Source organism: Eleutherodactylus coqui, chromosome 12 (assembly GCF_035609145.1).
Source record: "Eleutherodactylus coqui strain aEleCoq1 chromosome 12, aEleCoq1.hap1, whole genome shotgun sequence".
NCBI classification, from domain to species: Eukaryota; Metazoa; Chordata; class Amphibia; order Anura; family Eleutherodactylidae; genus Eleutherodactylus; species Eleutherodactylus coqui.
Window position 1 is genome coordinate 122,305,586 of NC_089848.1, and position 20,225 is coordinate 122,325,810.

Consider the following 20,225-nt stretch of genomic DNA (forward strand, 5'->3'; position numbering starts at 1 on the left):
GATGATAGGCAAACACCCTGAAACAGCTGCCTGTGTATGGTTTTCTGGCTTGGTTTCCTATTCCCAATCAATGTTTTACAGACTTGTTAAAGAGTCATACATTGATTTGCAGGAATGCTGCCATCCAATAGGTGGCGCTGCAGAGGTATTATTTTATCTTCCTTATTTGCTTTAAATGTTATGCATATTTTATTCATATCTGGATAAATGGACTGGACTTTGACAGTGGATTCTTTTTTTCGTTCAGTTCTTTTATTGAGTTGAGTTCTTTTATGTTAATGACGTTATGTATATTATGCGCAATAGTATCACTGGAGTACATTCTGCTTTTAGAGCTCTATATGACATATATTTGTATAGTTTGTATGTGCTTCTCTTCTTTGAACCAGCAAGGGTTAATGTTTGCTGCTCATTCATAAAACATCTAGCAAAACCATTGAAACTAAAACACCATGTTAATGAGAGGTAGAAATGCTAACAATGTGTTGGTCATTAAGGTCTAAACTGGCCTGGTCATTAACGGGCTAGTCTCTAATTACAGTCTGGCGATCAACAAGAATCATCAGATACTGCAGCTTCTAGTTCTTAAAATAATAACATTTTTATTTATGATTCTAATTGTTGCAGACTGAAAATACGTATAAATGGGTTGATAACTGGAAAGTGCGCTACACAAAATGGGCCGCTGAGGAGCCGAGGAAAAGCACCTCCTGTGTATATGTGGATACTGATGGGCAGTGGAAGACATCGCCTTGTAATGAGACTTATTCTTCCATCTGCAAACAAACTAGCGGTAAGCTGCTCATTTCCCTGGCATCTAATATCATAATTCCTCCGCATTTAGTTACATTTACGTATCATTTTACTTTTTTTCTTTTAAATCATCTTTTATTAGAAATTTTGTATATGAACACATCACATTTCACATAACAGTGCAGCGAAGGTATATTGACCGCTTCTTGAATCTCCCAATTAGCACTCAGAGGCAAAATAATATACACAAAACCCGTGTGCATCATTTTCCTTTTTGATCTAAATAAGTCAACAATAAGCGCTGCGGAATACGTTGGCGCTATATAAATAAAGATTATTATTAATTCTGTGCTGATGATTTTCCCAATACATCTTTGTAAAGTTTGGAGTTACATTTCTATTGCGCCGGCCCCCGAATCTTTAGAGACGAGCGGGGAGATACTTGGCTAAGGCACTACTCGCTCGAGTAATGTGCCTTAGCGAGTATACTCGCTCATCTCTAATCTCATACCTCAAGGCCCTAGTCTGTCCCTAGATGGAATATAGGAAAGGATGTATAGACAGCAGATGGTAGAGCTAACAGGTAGACAAAGGTACTTAGAAGACAGGAGTCCACATCATACACCACAACATTAAGTAGTTCAGGCACCTACACACAATATGGAGAGATAGCACTAAGGCACCAGACATCACCCATCTGATGGGGTAGGAACATCTAATACCCAGAACCACACCCCACAGAAGGTTAAGTGATAGGACAGAGACTTTCAACCGTGTCAAAGGCACAATCATGTGGTCCAGGCAGATGTAGAAATGCCACCTTGGTTCTATTACCTGTTGCAGATAGCACATCGTAAGAAGTCACTATAGTATACATAGTGAATACTTTGTGTGGGGAAGATCAGGCAACACCTATTTTCCCCTTGTTCAGGCACAACTACGGTACGCTCCATACCGCTGAGCGTAGTCGCGCCCATGTCAGTGGGTTTTTATACTATGCAGCAAACTTAACCCTTTCCAATCCACTGTCTGACATCTTCAGACATTCTGATTGAAGGCTGTACAGCTCCTATGTCGGAAGACGTTCGGTAGGGTATTCTTTCTGTATATTAATCGCTGCTCTGTTGTCGGGGGCCTCTCCGGCATGTCACATACTGCAATACTGGGTCTCGCCAGCAGATGGCGCCATTGTATAATGGCAGAAAGACAAAGCCCCCTAAGAAACCCTGAATCTAAAATTAGATTGCAAAGGGTTAATCCTCTCTTCTAACTTTTTGTCTTACAGTTGTCGCTCCCACTGACCCTCCTCAAACACCTGGAAGCTGCCCAGACGAACCTTCAGATGTTTGGATTCCCTTCCGTAACCATTGCTATCTTTTTGTATCATCTTCATTCAATTACTGGCACAAAGCTTCCTTAAAATGTGTGCAATTTGGTGAGTTCTAGAAACACTTTATAGAAAAATAGAATTTTTAAGAAGCTCCTAAATCATTATGTACTGATGACTTTGATTGACTTGTTGCACAGTAGGTGAACTTATTGTTCAAAATATCATTATTAGATTCAGGGGTACATTAAAATCACATACCATAAACATATTCCTATAGTTCGCTCATCGACACAACTTCGTGAAAAGGTTTACACGATATCCCTCTGTGACTCAAGGTATAATCTATCTGACGGGAGGGCTTGCGGCCATAACCGATATCCCCACCGAAAAACCCCATTGGCAAGTGATGAGCGTGAGAATGATGAGAAATGGAAGGAAAGTGTAGAAAGGTTAGGGGGGGTTACAAGGGACAGAGGAAGGAGTAGGCGTCCGTGGCGGCAAAGGAGTACAGCAAGTGTTACATAACAGTTTGGATAATTAGATTTGGTCAAGTCTATGTAGGTACAACGCCTATTTGGAGCCAGGTTTTCAGATTACTTGTGAAAGAATAGCCAACCATCCAGATTGAGTAGAAATTTTCGATTTTGTTCTCGTCATTTGCAACGAGTTCTTCCATTTCAGTTATATGGTCAAGGGTGGGCAAGGGTGTTTCCATGACTCTGGGATTATTTGGTGCATGGCCATAAGGAAAAATTTGAGTTTGTTTTTTTTTTTTATTATTTTTGATATGGGTCCTGGGATCCAGTAGGTGAATTTAGCGTTCAATACATTTTTATTAATTTTACAATATCCTAAACATTATATACATTACAATATGAAAATATCAATGCTTTTATAAGGCTTGCTAAATACATTTTGCAGGAAAGAATTATAAACCAAGATTGGAAATGTTAGATTCATAGCTAATAACTTGGTAAACTATGACATGTAAATCCAAAACCTATGGGGACAGAAGGGTCGGGAAAAGAGGAAAGAAGGGGAGGGGGGGAAGGAATCCAGCGATTAACTCCCGAGGATCTGCCTCTTTATAATATATAATCACTTCACTCACAGGTGCTGTCCTGTAACCATCTGGTTAATATGGGGGTGTTTCAGATATCACATCACACAGCCCAAATGTGGTAGAGGCCCTCGTATGCTGCATTAGCGTCTGCGAGTCTAAGCCCTTCCAAGTGCCCAATCTCATCTATTGCCTCCACCCACACTGCTGGGCACTTCTATACCCTGCTTCCAAACCTTGGGTATTACCTTCCTTGTTGCCATGGTAAAAAACTTCAGCAAGCCCACTTTGAGTAACGGGGCAGCGCCGGGAGAGATGGACAACAACGCCAATTCCGGTGTATGAATAGAAACTGGCAGCACTTCAGGATGCAGTAAAATCAGATGGTTTTTATTTTCCCATCACCCAAAGACAGCGAGGTTTCGGCTTGTAGAAGCCTTCCTCATGCCTACAAGCAGGTAATATATAGTCAGGATGTCATTAACAGCAACCAATCTCAAATAGCAACGTCATTAGTATGCACCCAAGGGTTAACTTACATTCTGATGGTAGTCCGCACTTCCTCCATACTGCATACAGCCATATGTCCGCGGCGTCCCGATGGGGCCAACACGCATGTGTGGAAATGTCCAAGGCCGAAGTTCTCTACCGCGCATGCGCGGCGCCATTTGCTTGAAGACCAAACACCGAACATATCATATGGAAAAGCCCTTGCACTTGTATTATCCTAATAGACATACCACGCTTGTGCGGACACTCAACCTACAAATAGAGGTCGCGCTATAGATGTAGAAGACCGGCAATCAAACCCAAAGGATTACTATAATGTCGGCATATCATAATTATCATCAATGTCCAAGGTATATATATATGTGTGTATACAGAGTTTGGCTCCATAGATCTATATATGCCAAATACATATGTATATGAGGATGTGTAATCAAATAGGCATAATATATACCAATACGACTATATATATATATATATGCCCAATATTAATCTATAAACCATATGCCAATGTGTGCGAGTGAAAAATGATCTCCTACGGTGTATCTAAATAGGGAATGTATATAGAAATTTGATTCCATCATGTATAGCAGGGAAAACAAAATTTCGTCTGGTCAAATGTATTGTATCACTAAACAGTGATGTTCCATGTTCATATATCCATAAAGAATAGAACCATTACTATACATTTAAGATACCCCAGATATACAACAGCAGATCGTAATATTTTAAATGCACATATTTTATTAACTGCACAAATTCATGTCCATCATATTGGAATAATCGCCATTATTAAATTGTTATTTGACATTGGCGGAAATGCAGGAGGACTACGGAACCATCAGTTGTAAGTCCCTGTGAAAAAAGAAAAAAAGAAGGTATAAAAATATATTCACATATAAACATACAAAACAAAATTAAATTAAAACTAAAAACTACCTAACAAGCATCAAAAGAATCCAAATATGCGGCTGGTAAGCGTATTCCATGTTTAACCCTTTTGGTGTCATTGTATCCAGTTCATAGATCCATTTTAATTCCCGTTTTTTCAATAGGAGACAACGGTCACCACCCCTTGGTAATTCTGGGACATGGTCTATTACTCGATATCGGAATTGACTTATTGAGTGTGCCTGTTCGACAAAATGTCGTGCGACTGGTGACTCTTTGTTCTTGGTCCTGATGGTACTTTTGTGCTTCACCATTTGTGATCTAACCTCAAGGGTAGTCTCTCCGACATAACCCAAGCCACATGGGCAGGTAATGAGGTAGACCACGAATGATGAAGCACATGTATATCTTTCCCCTATAGTGTATCTATTGCCCCTTAATGAATGGAAAAAGTGGTCCCCTTTTACCAGGTTTCCACAGCAGGAACAATTCAGGCAAGGATAGTTGCCTGTCTTCGGTGGCTTGAGTGTAAGTTGTTTCTCGATTCTAACATCGGTAAAATGTGAATGTACCACTCTGTCCCCGATGTTAGATCCCCTCTTGAAAGCCTTTAATGGAACACTAGTGAACTCTGGAACTTCCGGACACCCTAACTTCAACAGTGGCCAATGTTTTTTAATAATGCCTGAAATGGCACGGCTAGCTGTACCATATGTGAAAACAAAGGGTATCCTCGTCAGCTTTTCTAATTTTAGAAATCAAAAGATCACTCTGTTTCAAGGTTCTAGCTCTATCACAGGCCATTTGAACCATGTCACCAGGATATCCCCTATAGCGAAATTTGTCACACATATCTCTCAATCTTCTATCCACCATATCATCATGTGTTATGCGTCTGACACGCAATAGCTGACTCCATGGCAGAGATCGTTTCATCGCCAATGGATGGTTGCTGTCATACAATAACAAGCTATTGCGGTCTGTATCTTTGGTGTACAAATCCGTCTGTAGCCTCACACCTACTTTCTTTACCAAGACGTCTAAAAATTGCATTTCGGTCATTGAATGAGATAGGGTGAATTTCAACTCTGGGTATATGGAATTGAGGAATTCATGGAATTCCATGAGTTCCAACAATGTTCCATCCCAGAGAACAAAAATGTCATCAATATATCTACCCCAATACCTCAGATGGCATTTAAAGGGGGACACATAAATGTACCTCTCTTCCAAGTCTCTGACAAAGATATTGGCATATGTAGGTGCCATGTTGGACCCCATAGCAGTGCCCTGTCGCTGCCGGTAGTACACCTCCCGGAACAAAAAATAATTGTTCGTGAGGATATACTCCAGCAGCGACAGGGCAAAGTCGGCACAAATCTTATCCATATTGGATGCGATGAGAAATCTCTTGACTGCCTCCACACCCCCAGCATGTGTGATAGAGGTATAGAGAGCTGTAACATCAAATGAGACCAATATAGTACTTTCCATTATTGTCATGGGCAGGATTTGATTGAGAAAATGTGTGGTGTCTCTGATGTATGATGATGCTCCTTCTGCAAATACCCGCAGGAGTCTGTCAAGGAACCAGGCTATATTAAAAAAAAGTGAGCCACAGCCCGAAACAATGGGTCTACCTGGTGGTTGTTGTGGGTTTTTGTGAATCTTCGGGAGAGTGTAAAATGTTGGAACTACTGGATGCTGTATGTCCAAGAATTTCAACAGATCACAATCAATGACTCCCTGAATCAGGGCCTCATTGAAAATGATCCGCAACTGGGTCTGAAATTTAGAGGTGGGATTGAACCATAGTTTTTCATATACATCTACCTCATTCAATTGGCCTTGTATCTCCTGAACATACATATTAGTATCCATAACCCCTCCCTTATCCGCAGGTTTGATAGTAACACTCCTATCTGCGGATAAGGCATTAAGGGTGATATTTTCAGACCTCATTAGATTATATTTAGGTCTATGTTTTCTGGTTAGAGATTTTATTCTCAGCCTTTCAATATCTCTATCGACCTCTTTAACAAAGACTTCAGCATAAGGGTTAGTGGTAGGAGGCTGATATCGACTCCTGCCACGCAGACCAACACCCACGAAGAAGAAACCCTCACGGGCGTTGGTCTGCGCGGCAGCAGCCGGAACCTGTGTAGCAAAAAGCCTTTTCAGCCTAATGTGTCTATACAGTCTATGCAAGTCCAGGTTTAGGGAGAACCAATCGGTTTTGGATCTAGGACAAAAAGAGAGACCTTTTGATAGGACAGACACCTCCGTAGAAGTCAATGTCCTGGAAGAGATATTTACCACTATGTCCTTGTATGGTACTTCTGTTGGTCTATTGGTGGTCTCTTGGTTGATCGCGTTGAGATCCCCTCCCCTTCTCTTACGGGTCCTGTGGTGTTTCCGTCCTCCCCGGTGTCAGGACTAGTGGCTGTCTGCTCAATTTCCAAAATAGGCGCTGTACATCCTACCATAGGGAAGACACCATTGGGCACTCCCACCTATGCCTATCTAGTCTCTCTGGAGTCATGTACCACTGCAAAATAATTTTGAAGTTTAGCTCCTGGAGCTTGCTGGATATAGACATTTTATGTGTCAACTGAAAGGCTCTGCCCCAGAGCTCCCTGGGAAAGGACCAGCCCAGTGCCTCCTCCTATACCCCTATCATCCAGGGAAGGGATGGAAAGATTGTCCAGGTGCTCTTCTCGCAGCAGGTTATAGAGCAACAAGATAGTGTGCCTAGGTGCCTCTGAAGTACACACAGCCTCTCGAAGGGGTTGAGCCCCAGGTTCCAGCTCTGTTCCGGCCTTAGTTCCCCCAAATAACTGCTTATATGGAGGTATTGCATCCAATAGCCCGAAGGCATACTCTGTGCTCTACACAAGTCCATCAGAGGCCACAAGCCCTTCGGTCCTATCATCTCCCCCACTTTGGCCTCCGCGTCCCCCGGCATGAACCACAAGTTGCGCAGACCCAAAGTGGCCGGGAGTTGTGGATTCCCCACTAAAGGGGTAAGAGGCTCGGGGACCGAGATCCCACACCCTTCCTTCCAGTCTCTGAGTAACGTTACCATTGTAGGTGATGCCTGCGTCTTTTCCCAGTTAACTTTTCCTGGGATCCAGAATGCCCCTCTCATCTCGAAGGGGTTGCCCTCTCTTTCTATGAATACCCATAATTTATCTGACCCATGGTGAAACAGATCCAGTATGCAGGTTCCTATTGCGGCCTTGTGATACAGTTGGGGATCAGGAAGACCCACTCCACCTCGTTCTTTCTGTTTGGTTAAACTCTTATAGCTGAGCCTCTTAGATCCCCGTTTCCAAATAAACTGGAGTAGCAGGCCTCACAGTCTCTCGAAGAAAAGCCCAGGAGGGCAGCACGGTGCAGTCTGAAAAACATAGAGCAACTTTGGAAGGACGTCCATTTAATGGCACTCATCCTCCCAAACCAGGACATAGGAACCCCTGCCCATCCCTACAGATCCCTTCCAAGGGACAACAGAAGTGGTCTGTAGATCAGCAGTTCCCAAACTGTGCTCCGCTTAGCCCTTGGGGCCGTGAGCAGCAGTCAGGGGCTCCGACAGAGGGTCCATGGTTGCGAACCTGAGGCACGCGTGCTTGATGGGGCATGCATGCCACCGGCTGCTCACCACTGTAGTGATTACTGGAGGGGCTGCCCCAGCTGCCCACTGGTAATCACACAGTGCCGCTGATCCCGGTGCACACTCTGACGTTAGTGTGCAGCCTGGGATCCTCCTCCCCTGAGTCCTCTCCTCCTTATTTCGGCAAGAGAGGACAGGGGAAGAAACATTCTGGCTCACACACTGACATCAGTGTGCATCCAGGATCAGCACTGAGCAGAGGAGGAGAGGCGCTGACTACAAGAAGGAGATAAGTATATGGGTTGGGGACTATTATTACTGTGGCTATCAAGGAGGTTAATATTACTGGAGGGGTTAATATTATTACTGTGGCTACTGAGGTTGTTAATATTACTGAGGGGGTTAATATTATTGTGGCTATTGAGAGGGTTAATATAACTGAGGGGTTATTACTGAGGAGGTTAATATTAGTGTGGCTACTGAGGGGGTTAATATTACTATCTGGTTAATATTACTGTGGCTATTGTGGGGTTAATATTACTTTGGGGTTAATATTACTGTGGCTACTGTGGGGTTAATAATACTGGGGCTAATATTGCTGCTGAGGGGGTTAATACTACTGGGGCCAATATTGCTACTGAGGAGGTTAGTACTTCGGGGGCCAATATTACTGCTAAGGGCCAAAATTGCTACACATATCACTACTGGGGCCACAATAGGGGTCACCTATCACTACTGGGGCCGCAATAGGGGTCACTTATCACTACTGGGGCCATAATAGGGGTCACTTATCCCTACTGGGGCCACTGTGGGGGTCACCTATCACTACTAGGGCCACTGTGGCGGTCACCTATCACTACTGGGGCCACTGTGGGGGTCACTTATTACTACCAGGGCCAATATAGGAGATGCTATTACTACCAGGGCCGATATAACTACAAGGAGCAGTTTTGCTATGGAATTTATAGTAGCTGTAGCAGCAAAGTGGATGAGATTTTGAAAATCTTCCACACGTTGTGGAAAAAATATTCATAAAACCCGTGCGGATATTGACATGTTTGGTGGCACAGTATTCCGCAGTATGTTAATTTTAAATATAATGTATATCAATAGCCCATCCAGTGCTACAGCATTACTACCTTTATTTTTTTTAAGCGGCCCTGTCCTTTTTATAAAGATGGAGGTAAAAATATGTTGTTATAAGCTACTCCCCTAGCCACACCCCTGACCACACCTTAGTGCTCCACAAGGAATTTTTGCTTCAAAAAGGGCTCCACGGCTGAAAAAGTTTTGGACCCACTGTGCTAACCAACCTGCCTGACTTTTAGATCAGACCTGGTTTGGCTGGCAGCTAACCCCAGTGAAAAGAAGTAATGTTAGATGGGGAGTCTAGCCCTTGGCTGATCAGGAACATAATAAGAGGACCCCTGTCTACAAGCAGAACAATCGTCCTGACAAGAACGGTCCCACGCTGGAACCTCGGGGCTAATTATCCCTGACTGGACACAGGGATGATGGACTGAACACAAGACACACAGAACAGGACTGACTTACCAAGGAGATGGGAATGATGCAAAAGACTGGGAGCAAATGGATAGACAGGCAGAAGCACAAAGCAAAGAGCATACAAAATAAACAGATACTGATTAGAGATGAGCGAACGTGTTCGTCCGAACTTGATATCCGTGCGGATATTAGGGTGTTCGGGATGTTCGTTATTCGTAACGAACACCATGCGGTGTTCGGGTTACTTTCACTTCCTTCCCTGAGACGTTAGCGCGCTTTTCTGGCCAATTGAAAGACAGGGAAGGCATTACAACTTCCCCCTGCGTCGTTCAAGCCCTATACCACCCCCCTGCAGTGAGTGGCAGGGGAGATCAGGTGTCCGCCTAATATAAAAGTCGGCCCCTCCCGCGGCTCGCCTCAGATGCCTTGTGAGTTAGATGAGGGACAGTGCTGTTTGTACCGGAGCTGCTGTAGGGAAAGAATTGGTAGTTAGTGTAGGCTTCAAGACCCCCAAAGGTCCTTATTACGGCCACTGATAGCTGTGTGTTGGCTGCTGTTAGCAGTGGCAATTTTTTTCTTCTCAAAATCGGCTCTGCAGAGCGTTGCACCCGGCATTAGGGACAGAAGTGTTGCATAGGTAGGGAGAGTGTTAGGAGTGAGTGTAGCCTTCAAGAACCTCAACGGTCCTTTCTAGGGCCATATTTATCCATGTGCAGTACTGTGCTGGCTGCTGTTAGCTGTGCTGCATATTTTTTTTCTTCTCAAAATCGCCTCTGCAGAGCATTGCACCCTCCATTGATACTGCAGGGAAAGAATTGTGTAGGCAGGGCCACAACACAGTTATTATTCATTGAATATACGCAGTGCGGCCTTTTGCTTGTAAAACAAGTGAAAAAAATTCTATTTGACCTGCCTCTGTCCGTCCTAAGGGCTGTGTGTACGTGTCGGCTGCGTGTGCAACGTTTAAAAATCAGACGCACCCAGCTACGTTTTACTCCTGGCTTCGCCATTTGCTTTCCTTAATTGGGAAAAAAATACCTGCTCTGCCAGAGTTATAATAACTCTGCTACCCTCACGTTCTGTGACACATTAGCAGGGCCACAGCACAGTTATTAAACTTTTCATGTTCATTGAATATACGCAGTGCTGCCTTTTGGTGGAAAAAAACTGAAAAAAAATCTATTTGTCCTGCCTCTGTCCGTCCTAAGGGCTGTGTGTACGTGTCGGCTGCGTGTGCAACGTTTAAAAATCAGACGCACCCAGCTACGGTTTACTGCTGGCTTCGCCATTTGCTTTCCTTAATTGGGAAAAAAATACCTGCTCTGCCACAGTTAATAACTCTGCTACCCTCACGTTCTGTGACACATTAGCAGGGCCACAGCACAGTTATTAAACTTAGATTATTCATTCACTAGAGGTAGTGGGGCCTTTCGTTTTCAAAAAAGGGAAAAAATTATATTTGGCCTGCAGTCTTGCGCCAATTTATTTCCTGCCTGTGAAATCAAATCACTGGTAATACAGCATGCTGAGGGGTAGGGGTAGGCCTAGAGGACGCGGCCGAGGATGCGGAGGGCCAAGTCAGGGTGTGGGCACAGGCCGAGCTCCTGATCCAGGTGTGTCGCAGCCGACTGCTGCGCGATTAGGAGAGAGGCACGTTTCTGGCGTCCCCACATTCATCGCCCAATTAATGGGTCCACGCGGGAGACGGTTATTAGAAAATGAGCAGTGTGAGCAGGTCCTGTACTGGATGGCAGAAAGTGCTTCGAGCAACCTATCGTCAACCCACACTCCCAGGAACTGTTCTCGGGCCCCTGCTTAGATTGGGCAGCAGCGGTTCCTCTCCCACCAGAGGAGTTTATCGTCACTGATGCCCAACCATTCGAAAGTTCCCGGGGTCCGGGGGAAGAGGCTGGGGACTTCCGCCAACTGTCTCAACAACTTTCTGTGGGTGAGGAGGACGATGACGATCAGACACAGTTGTCTTGCAGTGAGGTAGTAGTAAGGGCAGTAAGTCCGAGGGAGCAGCGCACAGAGGATTCGGAGGAAGAGCAGCAGGACGATGAGGTGACTGACCCCACCTCGTGTGCAACGCTTACTCAGGAGGACAGGTCTTCAGAGGGGGAGTCAAGGGCATCAGCAGGGCAGGTTGCAAGAGGCAGTGCGGTGGCCAGGGGTAGAGGCAGGGCCAGACCGAATAATCCACCAACTGTTTCCCAAAGCACCCCCTCGCGCCATGCCACCCTGCAGAGGCCGAGGTGCTCTAAGGTCTGGCAGTTTTTCACAGAGACGCCTGACGACCGACGAACAGTGGTGTGCAACCTTTGTCGCGCAAAGCTCAGCCGGGGAGCCAACACCAACAGCCTCACCACCACCACCATGCGCAGACATATGATGGCCAAGCACCCCACAAGGTGGGACGAAGGCCGTTCAGCGCCTCCGGTTTGCACCCCTGCCTCTCCCCCTGTGCCCCAACCTGCCACTGAGATGCAACCCCCCTCTCAGGACACAGGCACTACCGCCTCATGGCCTGCACCCACACCCTCATCTCCGCTGTCCTCGGCCCCATCCAGCAGTGTAGTTCAGCGCACCGTTCAGCCATCGCTTGCGCAACTGTTGGAGCGCAAGCGCAAGTACGCCGCCACGCACCCGCACGCTCAAACGTTAACCGTCCGCATAGCAAAATTCATCAGCCTTGAGATGCTGCCGTATAGGGTTGTGGAAACGGAGTCCTTCAAAAGTATCATGGAGGCGGCGGCCCCGCGCTACTCAGTTCCCAGTCGCCACTACTTTTCCCGATGTGCCGTCCCAGCCCTGCACGACCACGTCTCCCGCAACATTGTACGCGCCCTCACCAACGCGGTTACTGCCACGGTCAACTTAACAACGGACACGTGGACAAGCACAGGCGGGCAGGGCCACTACATCTCCCTGACGGCACATTGGGTGAATTTAGTGGAGGCTGGGACAGAGTCAGAGCCTGGGACCGCTCACGTCCTACCCACCCCCAGAATTGCGGGCCCCAGCTCGGTGGTGGTATCTGCAGAGGTGTATGCTTCCTCCACTAAAGCACCCTCCTCTTCCTCCTCCTCCTCTGTCTCGCAATCAGGATGTGTTAGCAGCAGCATGTCGCCAGCAGTCGGTGTCGCGCGGTGTGGCAGCACAGCGGTGGGCAAGCGTCAGCAGGCCGTGCTGAAACTACTCAGCTTAGGCGATAAGAGGCACACGGCCCACGAACTGCTGCAGGGTCTGACACCTCAGACCGACCGCTGGCTTGCGCCGCTGAGCCTCCAACCGGGCATGGTCGTGTGTGACAACGGCAGTAACCTGGTGGCGGCTCTGCAGCTCGGCAGCCTCACGCACGTGCCATGCCTGGCCCACGTCTTTAATTTGGTGGTTCAGCGCTTTCTGAAAAGCTACCCACGCTTGTCAGACCTGCTCGTAAAGGCGCGCCGGCTCTGCGCACATTTCCGCAAGTCCCACACGGACGCTGCCACCCTGCGCACCCTGCAACATCACTTTAAGCTGCCAGTGCACCGACTGCTGTGCGACGTGCCCACACGGTGGAACTCTACGCTCCACATGTTGGCCAGGCTCTATGAACAGCGTAGAGCTATAGTGGAATACCAACTCCAACATGGGCGGCGCAGTGGGAGTCAGCCTCCTCAATTCCTTTCAGAAGAGTGGGCCTGGTTGGCAGACATCTGCTATGTCCTTGGTAATTTTGAGGAGTCTACCCAGGTGGTGAGCGGCGATGCTACAATCATTAGCGTCACCATTCCTCTGCTATGCATCTTGAGAAATTCCCTGCAAACCATAAAGGCAGCTGCTTTGCGTTCGGAAACGGGGGCGGGGGAAGACAGTATGCCGCTGGATAGTCAGGGCACCCTCCTGTCTATTTCTCAGCACGTACAGGAGGAGGAGGAGCATGAGGAGGATGAGGAGGAGGGGGAAGAGACAGCTTGGCCCGCTGCTGACGGTACACCGGCTGATTGCCTGTCATCCTTTCAGCGTGTATGGCCTGAGGAGGAGGAGGAGGAGGATCCTGGCAGTGATCTTCCTAGTGAAGACAGCCATGTGTTGCGTACAGGTACCCTGGCACACATGGCTGACTTCATGTTAGGATGCCTTTCTCGTGACCCTCGCGTTGCACGCATTCTGGCCACGACGGATTACTGGGTGTACACACTGCTCGACCCACGCTATAAGGAGAACCTGCCCACTCTCATTCCCGAAGAAAAAAGGGGTTCGAGAGTGTTGCTATACCACAGGACCCTTGCGGACAAGCTGATGGTAAAATTCCCAGCCGACAGCGCTAGTGGCAGAAGGCGCAGTACCGAGGGCAAGGTAGCAGGGGAGGTGCAGAGATCGAGCAGCATGTACATCCCAGGCAGTGCAACAGTCTTTAAGGGCCTGGCCAGCTTTATGGCTCCCCAGCAAGACTGTGTCACCGTTCCCCAGTCAAGGCTGAGTCGGCGGGAGCACTGTAAAAGGATGGTGAGGGAGTATGTAGCCGATCGCACGACCATCCTCGGTGATGCCTCTGCCCCCTACAACTACTGGGTGTCGAAGCTGGACACGTGGCCTGAACTAGCGCTGTATGCCCTGGAGGTGCTTGCTTGTCCTGCGGCTAGTGTCTTGTCGGAGAGGGTGTTTAGTGCGGCTGGGGGAATCATCACAGATAAGCGTAGCCACTTGTCAACCGACAGTGCCGACAGGCTAACACTCATCAAGATGAACAAAGGCTGGATTTCCCCAGACTTCTGTTCTCCACCAGCGGACAGCAGCGATACGTAAGCAATACGTAGGCTGCACCCGCGGATGGAAGCTACGTTCTCTCTCACCATCCAAAACGGGGACATTTCTGCTTCATCAATCTGTGTCTAATATTCCTCCTCCTCCTCCTGCTCCTCCTCCTGAAACCTCACGTAATCACGCTGAACGGGCAATTTTTCTTAGGGCCACAAGGCTCACTCAAATAATTTTTCTGAACAATTTTTATAAGTTTCAATGCTCTTAAAAGCGTTGGAACTTTAACTTGAACCAATTTTTTCGTTACACTGGGCTGCCTCCAGGCCTAGTTACCACTTAAGCCACATTAACCAAAGCGATTCACCTGCCATCTTGGTTGGGCATGGCCAATTTTTACTGAGGTACATTAGTACTGTTGGTACACCAATTTTTTGGGGCCCTCACCTACAGTGTAATCATAGCAATTTGTATGTTCTTCGCCTGCACTCATGGTACAGAAAGGTGTGTGGGGTTGGCCTACACTTCAGCTACATAAATGTAACTTGGGCCTTGGCTATACTAAGGCTACGGAAATGGAACTAAGACTGCGCTCCCACTATACTGCTGCTTCAGAATTGTTACTGGGGCCTGTCTTGAGTGCTACTATTGCTGACATGGAACGAAGACTGCGCTCCCGCTATACTGCTGCTTCGGAATTGTTACTGGGGCCTGTCTTGAGTGCTACTATTGCTGACATGGAACGAAGACTGCGCTCCCGCTATACTGCTGCTTCAGAATTGTTACTGGGGCCTGTCTTGAGTGCTACTATTGCTGACATGGAACGAAGACTGCGCTCCCGCTATACTGCTGCTTCGGAATTGTTACTGGGGCCTGTCTTGAGTGCTACTATTGCTGACATGGAACGAAGACTGCGCTTCCGCTAAACTGCTGCTTCGGAATTGTTACTGGGGCCTGTCTTGAGTGCTACTATTGCTGACATGGAACGAAGACTGCGCTCCCGCTATACTGCTGCTTCGGAATTGTTACTGGGGCCTGTCTTGAGTGCTACTATTGCTGACATGGAACGAAAACTGCGCTCTCGCTATACTGCTGCTTCGGAATTGTTACTGGGGCCTGTCTTGAGTGCTACTATTGCTGACATGGAACGAAGACTGCGCTCCCACTATACTGCTGCTTCGGAATTGTTACTGGGGCCTGTCTTGAGTGCTACTATTGCTGACATGGAACGAAGACTGCGCTCCTCCTATAATGCTGCTACTGATATGTTAGTGGGGCCTGTCCTAATGCTACGGCTGAAATGTTACGAATTCTGGGCTCTGCCTATACCGCTGCTAATGGTATGTCTCTGGGGTGTGGAAACAGAGGCTTCCCAAAGACATGATGGCGGCGAGGCCATTTCCCACCAACGCGGTTACTGTTAAGGTGCATATAACCACGGACACGTGGAGAGGACACGTAGTGCCTCAAAAACATCCCCCTCCTCCTCCAACAGGGAAAACATTCTTGGCAAATGCCTTTGCATTGGTTCGTCTGGTGGCAGTCCAAGAATTTCACCTTTACCGACACAACAAGAGAGCCCCCACACCATCCCCCCGCCACGGCCCACTTAATCCTGGCCGCATTCCGAAAACCAACAAAATACAACCGTGCTACTAGGTCCGCAGTCACCACCACATTACCACCAACGCGGTTACTGTTAAGGTACATATTACCAGTCTGACACGGGCATGCAGACACCTTGACAGAATGAATAGTGTGTGGCACATAGGTTCCCCATTGCTATGCCCACGTGTGCAGCTCCTGATGGCGGTGGCACAGGATTATATTTCTCATTGCTTCTGTACAGCATTGTGGGCTATCGCCCCGCCCCTTTTAAAGAGGGTCGCTGCCTAGCCGTGCCAACCCTCTGCAGTGTGTGCCTGCGGTTCCTCCTCATGGCAGACGCACTTCTAAATAGACATGAGGGTGGTGTGGCATGAGGGCAGCTGAAGGCTGCGCAGGGACACTTTGGTGTGTGCTGTGGGGGGGAGGGGGGGCGGTTGGTCAGCATGTAACCCAGGAGAAGTGGCAGCGGAGTGTCATCCAGGCAGTGATTGTGCTTTGTTGTAGCTAGTGTGGTGCTTAGCAAAGGTATGCCATGCTAATGAGGGCTTTTCAGAAGTAAAAGTTGTTGGGAGGGGGGGGGGGGGCACTCTTGCCGGTATTGTGGCTTAATAGTGGGACCTGTGAACTTGAGATGCAGCCCAACATGTAGCCCCTCGCCTGCCCTATCCGTTTCTGTGTCATTCCCATCACTTTCTTGAATTGCCCAGATTTTCACACATGAAAACCTTAGCGAGCATCGGCGAAATACAAAAATGCTCTGGTCGCCCATTGACCTCAATGGGGTTCGTTATTCGAAACGAACCCTCGAGCATCGCGGGAAGTTCGTTTCGAATAACGAACACCCGAACATTTTGGTGTTCGCTCATCTCTAATACTGATACACAGACAGAACACTTTAGAGACTGGCAACCTAGATATGCTGAGTGTCAGGAACAAACACACATCAATTCTGAGGCAAGGGTGGGGTGTCCCCAGCTACCTTAAATTGAAAGGCAATTGCCACTTAAGCTGCAGCTCGGCTATGAGCACCTAATCAGGGTTAACTAGTGCATTGCTGGAAGAAAATTGAAACAGAGAATATTCATACGGAGGGAGTAAAGCAATGCCCACGCCTGCCCAGAATAGCAAGAGGGCAGCAGACAAAGATAGCAGACCTAACAAATGTCTCTACAGTGCCACCAATTGGAAGGTGGCTACCCTATAAGTTAATGTCCAACCTTTCAACAGGACTTGCAACATGACTAGGGATGTAAACCAAACCAGCATATCCAATTACAGAGAGCTATTTGGGTGCGTTTTGCGTTCAGTGCACAGTGGGGTTCTGGTTAGCTGGTTATCTTTTTCTCAGGGAGCATTGCAGTGTCTAAAAGACTGCCCTAGTCCCTGTGGTGCTCTCAACAGAGAGAAATACCCCCCCCCCCCTCTCTGAGTATGTTTATATGATGTTTAAAAATGTCAAAACAAAAAATGGCAATGATATTTCAGGCCCACTTACTGTATATGTAACTCACCTTAATCCATTTGGGTGCCATTTCATGGAGTGAGCTAGGGAGACAAGTAGAGATGAGCGAGCACGCTCATTTAAGGCAGATACTCGAACGAGCATCTCTCTTCTCGAGTAACTGATTACTCATTCGAGCAAAAGCACGCGCGCGGGGGGGGGGGGGGCAGAGACCTCCTGCTCTCCCCCACTGCCCCTACCTCCCCGCATTTGCTCGGACGAGTAATCAGTTACTCGAGAAGAGTGATGCTTGCTCGAGTATCTGCCTGTTGCAGCCGTTCTGAGGCCTGCACCTTGCTTGCAGGCCAGACCAGGTTTTGGGTGTGCCCTTGCTTCTCTGGGAGCTGAGGGGTGTGGTAGTTGGAGTAATATCAGTCAGCACCTGGTGCTGAGTAGCCTAGCTCCTACTTAATCAGCGCCAGCATTATGTCCTGTGCTGGGCAATTTCTTCAGTTGCCTTTGGACAGCGACGGAGGAACACTTCTTGGCTGAAGCTCTCCATACTAGCTAAGTGCTTTTCTGTTTTGCGTTTTCTGTTTCGCCTTTCTTTTGTGCTAGGGTTCCCTGACAAGGACTAGTCAGTGGCCTAGGCACGCGTGCGGGCTCGCACTTGTCAGAGCGATTGGTCCGCCGAGTAGGCAGGGCCCTATCCCGGGTTAGGGGATGATAGGGAGAGAATTCCCCCAAGTTTTATGTTTCCTTTGCACAGTTGTGCCTTTTGTTTATGTTATTGAGGTTGCACGTCCTGAGGACGCAGCACTGCCTTAAACGAGCATGCTCGCTCATCTCTAGAGATGAGCATAGTCCATAAGGCGGGTGCCAGTTGCCTGTTCTGACAGTGGCATTTAAATATTCCAGTCGGGATAGAAACATCTCGAACGACCCTCCTAGCAATGGGATTGCAGGATGTCATCTGGGGGTCAAGGCAGCCTGTGGCCTTCTTATAATGCAGTACTATAGTTGAAGGACTCTTATGGGGACTAAAAATATTAAGTAAGATAGTTTTTTTTAATTAACAGAAAAGTAAAAAAATATTAAACATATAAAAATCCCTGCTTTTCCAATTTACTAAAATAGCACATTATTACACCGGCACAGTGAAAATTAAAAAAAAACACAGCTTCATGCACATGTTTTAAGTTAATGCATTTTTGCACAAAAATAATCTTTAAAATTAGAATCAAGTAAAAAAAAATCTTAGTTCAAGTAATGCTGAGTAAGCAAAGGATAGTATTCTGTTGTGGAAGTAAATAGGACATGGTCTTGCCACCAATTCCTATTGCTATCATGGAGGGAATCAACTGCCCTTCACCAAGGTACATGTTAAAAACTGTAAAAGGTTACATTTTTCAGTAAAAAGGGAGAAGAAAATGAGCTACAATTTTAGAAGCACTGATCACAGAAGAACTCCTACCATCAGGGTTCCTTCACACTGGCGTTGAAATCGCACAATTTCCCAGCGCTGTAAGGCTGCGAGAAATCGCAAAATTATGAAGCTAATGGCTTCCAATGCGTCCATTCACATGTGTGATGTTTTAACGCTTGCGATGCAGCGTGAAAACAAAATCGCAGCATGTCAATCCTTTTTGCGATCTCACCCATTGTTTGTAATAGGGTAGGCGACAGTAGCACCGGCCCCACTGAAATCAATGGGAGATGATCGCGATCCTCTGCCACTGCTATGACAGCAGTGGCAGGAAACTCCCCACGGTGAGGATTTTCAGGGGGGAGCTTGAAATATAAGCCCTACCCCAAAAATAATCCTTAACTGTAGAAGAAAAAAAAAACTTATACTACATCACCTTAGAAGAGCTGTCGTCTCCAGCGCATCTTCCAGTAGGTCCCCAACACTCTTCTTCAGCTTCTCTTCTGGTCAGGTATTGAAAAATCCCCACCTCCTAAAATCGCTGCCTCTGATTGGCTGAGCGCTGTGACCAATCAGAGGAAGCACTCAGCTATTCATTGAATGACAGCTGAGCACTGCCTCTGATTGGTCACAGGGATTAGACAATCAGAGGCAGCACTTTAAGGAGGCAAGGATTTTTTAATCCCTGGGCAAAAGAGAAGCTGAGGAAGAGTGTCGGGGACCTGCTGGAAGATGCACCCGAGATGACAGCGCTTCTAAGGTGATTTATTCATTTTTTGTTCTACAGTTAGGGCTTATTTTCGGGGTAAGGCTTATATTTCAAGCCCCCCCCCCCTTCTTCCCCAAAAATCTTTTCTGCAGGAGTCTCCTGTCACTGCTGCTGCTGGCCCCATTGAGAACAATGGTAGAACATCAGGATTCACAGCAGGAAATTCCTTCAGCTTTTGTGTTTCATTGATTTCAATGGAAAGCTGGCCCCAATGAAATCAATGGGAGAAGATCACAAAGGATACATTTTGCCATAGACATTCTGAAGACCTTGGTCCTAAACAGATAAGTTGGTATTATATTTAATACTTTCCCTCTTCATAATGCATTTTTACGACATGGGAGGGAGACTACTAACACATAGTGATGTAATAGTGCTCCTCTGTGGTTACGGGAGCCCTAATGTGACTTTCTATGCTAACTGTGGCATATAAGAGGTTTACAAAGGGAGAGGGTTCCCTTCATCATCCCATCGGCACACCCCAAGAAATAATCTTGAATGGTTTCCAAGGTTGCCATCTTAGTACGCCTGTCATAGGCAGAGCCCAATTGGATGCCTGTCAGCCTAGCAAGTAC

The 20,225-nt window shown here is 47.1% G+C and overlaps 1 pseudogene; it reads left to right on the forward strand.

Moving 5' to 3' along the window:
* LOC136586586 (macrophage mannose receptor 1-like) overlaps positions 1–20,225 on the forward strand; it is a 208,211-nt pseudogene that overhangs the window by 176,111 nt on the left and 11,875 nt on the right.